The sequence below is a fragment of the Bos mutus genome, chromosome X (genome assembly GCF_027580195.1).
Source record: "Bos mutus isolate GX-2022 chromosome X, NWIPB_WYAK_1.1, whole genome shotgun sequence".
In the NCBI taxonomy this organism is placed as follows: Eukaryota; Metazoa; Chordata; class Mammalia; order Artiodactyla; family Bovidae; genus Bos; species Bos mutus.
In genome coordinates this window covers 101,400,534-101,406,533 of record NC_091646.1, presented here as the reverse complement: position 1 = coordinate 101,406,533, position 6,000 = coordinate 101,400,534, and positions in this window count along the sequence as shown.

The following is a 6,000-nucleotide window of genomic DNA, read 5'->3' as shown; positions in this document are numbered from 1 at the left end:
TTCTTTGGCATTGCCTTTTTGGGGGGATTGGAATGAAAACTGACCTTTTCCAATCCTATAGCCACTGCAGGATTTTCCAAATTTGCTGGCATATTGAGTGCAGCACTTTAACAGCATCATCTTTTAGAATTTTAAATATCTCAGTTGGAATTCCATCACCTCCACTAGCTTTGTTCATAGTAATGCTTCCTTAAGGCCCATTTGACTTCACACTCCAGTATATCTGACTCTATGTGAGTGACCACACAATCATGGTTATCCAGGTCATTAAGACCTTTTTTATATAGTTCTTAAGTGTATTCTTGCTACCTCTTCTTAATCTCTTCTGCTTCTGTTAGGTCCTTACTGTTTTTGTCTTATATCATGCCCATCCTTTCTTGGGTAACTCTATGAAGCTATAAGCCATGCTGTGCAAGGCCATCCAAGACAGATGAAGAACTATGGATGGAAGTTTGAAACATTGTGTAGGAGGCAGTGACCAAAACCATCCCAAAGAAAAAGAAATACAAGAAGGCAAAGTGGTTGTCTGAGGAAGCTTTACAAATAGTTGAGGAAAGAAGAGAAGTAAAAGGCAAGGGAGAATGGGAAAGATATACCCAATGAATGCAGGGCTCCACAGAATATCAGAGAAATGAGAAGGCCTTCTTAAGTGAACAATACAAAGAAATAGAGGAAAACAATAGAATGGGAAAGACTAAAGATCTTCTTTATGGCTGAGTAATATTCCGCTATGTATATATGTACCACATATTCATTATTATTCCTCTGTTGATGTACATTTAGGTTGTTTCCATATCTTGACTATAGTAGATAGTTCTGCTATGAACATCGGGTTGCACGTATCTTTTCAAAGTATGCTTTTTTCCAGATATATGCCTAGGAGTGGGATTGCTAGATCATATGGTAACTCTATTTTTAGTTTTTCAGGATCCTCCATAGTATTGTCCATAGTGACTATACCAATTAACATTCTCACCAATAGTGTAAGAGGCTTCTCTTTCCTCCATACCCTCTCCAGCATTTATTGGTTGTAGATTTTTTAATAATAGCCATTCTGACTGGTGTAAGGTGATAACCTCATTGTAGTTTTGATTTTCATTTCTTTAATCATTAGCAATGTTGAGAATCTTTTCATGTGCTTTTTGGCCACATGTATGTCAACTACTGCACAATTGCACTTATTTCACACGCTAGTAAAGTAATGCTCAAAATTCTCCAAGCCAGACTTCAGCAATATGTGAACCGTGAACTTCCTGATGTTCAAGTTGGTTTTAGAAAAGGCAGAGGAACCAGAGATCAAATTGCCAACATCCACTGGATCATGGAAAAAGCAAGAGAGTTCCAGAAAAACATCTATTTCTGCTTTATTGACTATGCCAAAGCCTTTGACTGTGTGGATCACAATAAACTGTGGAAAATTCTGAAGGAGTTGGGAATACCAGACCACCTGATCTGCCTCTTGAGAAATTTGTATGCAGGTCAGGAAGCAACAGTTAGAACTGGACATGGAACAACAGACTGGTTCCAAATAGGAAAAGGAGTTCGTCAAGGCTGTATATTGTCACCCTGTTTATTTAACTTATATGCAGAGTACATCATGAGAAACGCTGGACTGAAAGAAACACAAACTGGAATCAAGGTTGCTGGGAGAAATATCAATAACCTCAGATATACAGACACCACCCTTATGGCAGAAAGTGAAGAGGAACTCAAAAGCCTCTTGATGAAAGTGAAAGTGGAGAGTGAAAAAGTTGGCTTAAAGCTCCACATTCAGAAAACGAAGATCATGGCATCCGGTCCCACCACTTCATGGGAAATAGATGGGGAAACAGTGGAAACAGTGTCAGACTTTAGTTTTTTGGGCTCCAAAATCACTACAGATGGTGACTGCAGCCACGAAATTAAAAGACGCTTACTCCTTGGAAGGAAAGTTATGACCAACCTAGATAGCATATTCAAAAGCAGAGCCATTACTTTGCCAACAAAGGTTCGTCTAGTCAAGGCTATGGTTTTTCCTGTGGTCATGTATGGATGTGAGAGTTGGACTGTGAAGAAGGCTGAGCACCGAAGAATTGATGCTTTTGAACTGTGGTGTTGGAGAAGACTCTTGAGAGTCCCTTGGTCTGCAAGGATATCCAACCAGTCCATTCTGAAGGAGATCAGCCCTGGGATTTCTTTGGAAGGAATGATGCTAAAGCTGAAACTCCAGTACTTTGGCCCCCTCATGGGAAGAGTTGACTCATTGGAAAAGACTCTGATGCTGGGAGGGATTGGGGGTAGGATGAGAAGGGGACGACAGAGGATGAGATGGCTGGATGGCATCACTGACTCGATGGACGTGAGTCTGAGTGAACTCCGGGAGTTGGAGATGGACAGGGAGGCCTGGCATGCTGCGATTCATGGGGTTGCAAAGAGTTGGACACCACTGAGCAACTGATCTTATTTGGAGAAATGTCTGTTTAGATCTTCCCATGTTTTGATAGGATTGTTTGTGTTTTTGATATTGAACTTCATGAGCTGTTTGTATATTTTGGAAATTAATCCCTTGTCTGTTATTTTGTTTGCAAATATTCTCTCCCTTTCTGTAGGTTGTCTTTTCGTTGGTTTCCTTTGCTGTGTAAAAGCTTTTAATTTGAACTAGATCCCATTTGTTTATTTTTGTTTTATTTTCATTACTCTAGGAAGTGGATCAAAATAGACTGCTGCAACTTATGTCAAAGAGTGTTCTACCTATGTTTTCCTCTAGGAGTTTTAGACTATCAGGTCCTACATTTAGATCTTTAATTCATTTTCGAGTTTATTTTTATGTACAGTGTTGGATAATGTTCTAGTTTCGTTCTTTTACATGGAACTGTCCAGTTTTCCCAGCACCACTTATTGAAGATTGTCTCTTCTCCATTGTATCTTTTTGCCTCCTTTGTCATCAATTAATTGACCATAGGTATGTGGGCTTTCTGTCCTTTTCCATTGATCTATAAGTCTGTGTTTATAAAAGTAAATCAATATTTGTTAATTATGTAAAATGAATAATTTCTGGAAAATTCTTACAACTCTACAACAATGACATTGAAGAACTATTGAAGAACTACCACTATTTCAACAATATGGATGAGTATCAAGCCAAATGTTGATCAAAAGACAGTAAAAATTATATACCTATTCATTCTATTTATATAAAATTTAAAAGCATGTAAGATTATATTAGAAGTCAGGATGCTGTTACCTTTGGAGAGGTATTAGTAATAACACAAAGATTGCGCTTCTGTGTTTCTGGTCATGTATTGTTTCACCTATGTCAGGATCATGTGAATCTGTTTCTTTTTTGATAATTCGGACAGTACTCTTAAGATCAGTGAACTTTTCTGTTTATGGTTGTCTGTGGAAGTGCACATGGAACAAATAAAACTGAGGCTGCAAGAGATCACATTAACTGCCCAAGATAATATAAATGTTCAGTTAGCCAGGCTGCCTGACTCCAGTTTCAAGCTCTTAGAATTCCCACAACTATCCTGTGAGGAAGGCATTATCAACATCGTTGAGTGAAGAATCTGAGGTTCAGAGAATTAGGTGCCTTGCCCAATCTCAAAGCTAGTTGGTAAGTGATGGAGCCATGATCTGTATAAACCCAGTTTCTGTGTGCTTTTATTTCATTTTGCCACATAGCATGTGGGATCTTAGTTCTGCTCCCCCCCAGAAAAAGAGATGGAACCCATATCATCTGCATTGGAAGTGCCAAGTCTTAACCACCGGACCGCCAGGGATGTCCCTCTATGTGATTTTAGTTCACCACATAATTCTCCCGAAAATGGGAAAAATAGATGATACTGGTGTCATACAAATAGCACATATAGAAACCATACTGCTGATCTGGAATGATGTCCATGGTATACTTAAATGAAATCAAACCAACAGGGTACAGAGTCTCGTGTATGGTATGCTGCAATTTGTGTCAAATTTGAAAATCTTTGTATATGCATTTGTGTATTTTCTCTCCTAAATATCTCTGGAAGGATCCCCAAGAAAGTGGTAACACTAAATTGCCTCTGGGAAGGTGAGCAAGGTGGCTGAGGGACAGAAATAGAAGAGAGAATTTTACTTGTTGACCCTTTAAATCATTTCAATTTTGAAACATAGGAATATACTATGTATTAAAAAATCATTTAAAAATCTTAATTCTGCCTGCAACCAAAGTTAAAGCTCCCCAGGGTAATGAATGAACAGTACTTAGAGATCAGGAACTCAGGATTTTCTGGGACTCGGTTTATATCTTCATTTTGGGTGAACACTTATTTTCCTTATATCTCAGGTTCTTAATCTTATAATGAAGTGAGATTGTGTGTTAGCTCCTTCTTGGCACTTTTGGAAGGTCAGTGGCGTAAAAACTACAGTTTTTTTTTATGATTAAAAGTGCTTCTCCCACATGACATCTCACTAGAACATGATCCTTTGCTTTCTGTCTCTTTCCTAAGTGAACACACCCACCAATGGCCCTGTCTAATCCCTCCTCATTCCAGATCTCCCAAACATGTTATCCACAACGTGAAGAGCCCCTGCCACTTTCAAAGGGTGTTGCTCTGGGCCTAAAATTTTGTGTGTGTGATCAAATTTTAAAATGTTCAGAGACTGGCCAGTAGGGCCTTAATATGTTTATAATGAAAGAGAGTAAGTTATGTGAAATAACTTATGCCTTTTGTAGGAAAAATGTCTTAACAGAATTCTAAATATAATGAATGAATAGATGGAGTAAAATAAAACAATCTGCCCATAAACAGTATTTGGAAGGGCTCTTGGCTTTATTTTTCTGTGAGATTTGGTCTTCAGTACTATCAGAGTCAGAGGGATAGTGTCTCTTTTTGTAATATTTAAAATAATAATTTAATTAATATTTATTTACTTAGTTGTGGCATGCAGGATCTAGTTTCCCAGTCAGGGATGGAACCTGGGCCCCCTGCATTGGGAGTATGAAGTCTTAGCCACTGTACCTACAGGGAAGTCCCTGGAGGGTTAATGTCTTAATAATTTATTTTTTAATGGAACTCAAGGAATAGCCTATACTTTGGAAAGGTCTGTATGCATTATTTTTGTTTTTCAGACGTCAGTTGATATAACCATACGTATGGAGGCAAATAATTAGCACCATTTACAAATTAATAATCCTTATTGAGCATTTGGACATTAGCTGTTTTTTCAGAGAACTCTATGTCCTAATTACATTAGGACTCCCGAGAACAAAGAGAAATTTTCCACCTTGTAGGTCTGTTCATAGCTCTCTTTTTCCATTCAACAATGCTGCAAATAATCACCCAGGTTTTACATAATTGAATATGGCATGCATACATAAACATATGTTTGGAGAGAAACCAGTACACTCATCAATAAAACGTGCATGAAGATATTTTTTAAATGATGTTGAATGGGAACTGAAATGCTTCAAGGACATCAGAAACAGTTGGCAAGCCTGTTTGAATTGATGAAGCTTTTTGTGGGAAAGTACATGTGAAGATGGAATAGTGATACTGGCAGAGGTTTAAAAACTACCTTATCATTTTGAGTATTTGACAGTTTTTAGTATGGCTCATAGATAGTGCTGGGAATTTCAATTCTTTGTTAATATTTTGTACATTGTCAGCAATTAACTTCTTTTTATTTAATTGGTCTTAAAGATTTGCTCACCCGTGGCAGATTCATGTTGATGTATGGCAAAACCAATACAATATTGTAAAGTAATTAGCCTCTAATTAAAATAAATTTAAATTAAAAGATTTGCTCATTCTTTTAAAAATTTTTGCTGAGGTATAAAATATTCCAGTAAAGCACACAAATCTCAAATTTTCAGCTGCATGAACTTTTGCTCTGACACACTACACGTACACACACACACTAGGATAACCACCACTCAGATCAAGATAGAGAACATTCCCAATACCTCGAAAGGTTCCCTCATGACCTTGTCATTCATAGCATATGCCCAGAGCTAACCACTCCTCTCACTTTATCACT